Below are 1,124 nucleotides of genomic sequence, written 5' to 3'. Positions count from 1 at the left end.
TGAACAGGTTGCGGTCTCAAAGTGATGGAAATATTTTGGCAAATTAAATTTAAATGTTGAAGTGAGTCCAACGATTTTTGTGTGTTTTTAAATGGCTTATAAACACCTTCCACGCTGCAATTGTTTTTGTTTCAGCACACGATCTCAGATCAGGTCACTTGCTATGCAAGTAGATCTCCATAATACATATATATATATATATAATATATATATATATATACATACATACATATACACACACATGTAAGTGTCCCATTATTGTATTTTTTATATATAAAATATAGCAGCGTACATACACTTTGGTCTCTTATAAGTATATATATATACACACAAAATGGGACAAGAACACAAAACCTCCAGACAGTTAGGTGATACAAGAAAGGGACAACAAAACATCCAGATAGATGATACAAAGAAAACAAGGATGGGTCATTCGAAGTTTTCTTTCCTCAGTCGAGTTCCAGATTATCTTTGCAATTTTGGCTGGTTATACTCGAGGTTGCTCCAATCTGGCCAACCCCAAGGAAAAACTAAGCTAAGAACATTAGATTCCTTGGAAGAAAGCAGTGAATGTAAATGAAAACAAGGGCGGAAAAAACGAAGAAAGTTACATGCATGAATGATATACATGCATATGTATACATATATATATATATGTATGTACATGCACACACAAATGTATTTGTATGTATACTCTTTTACTCTTTTTCTCTTTTACTTGTTTCAGTCATTTGACTGCGGCCATGCTGGAGTACCGCCTTTAGTCGGGCAAATCGACCCCGGACTTATTCTTTGTAAGCCCAGTACTTATCCTATCGGTCTCTTTTGCCGTACCGCTAAGTGACGGGGATGTAAACACACCAGCATCGGTTGTCGAGCAATGCTAGAGGGACAAACACAGACACACAAACGCCCCACACACACACACATATATATATACATATATACGACAGGCTTCTTTCAGTTTCCGTCTACCAAATCCACCCACAAGGCATTGGTCGGCCCGGGGCTATAGCAGAAGACACTTGCCCAAGATGCCACGCAGTGGGATTGAACCCGGAACCATGTGGTTGGTTAGCAAGCTACTTACCACACAGCCACTCCTGGATAAAACAAACTCCAAG

Source organism: Octopus sinensis, linkage group LG21, assembly GCF_006345805.1.
Source record: "Octopus sinensis linkage group LG21, ASM634580v1, whole genome shotgun sequence".
In the NCBI taxonomy this organism is placed as follows: domain Eukaryota; kingdom Metazoa; phylum Mollusca; class Cephalopoda; order Octopoda; family Octopodidae; genus Octopus; species Octopus sinensis.
Note: the sequence above shows the minus strand (reverse complement) of the source record.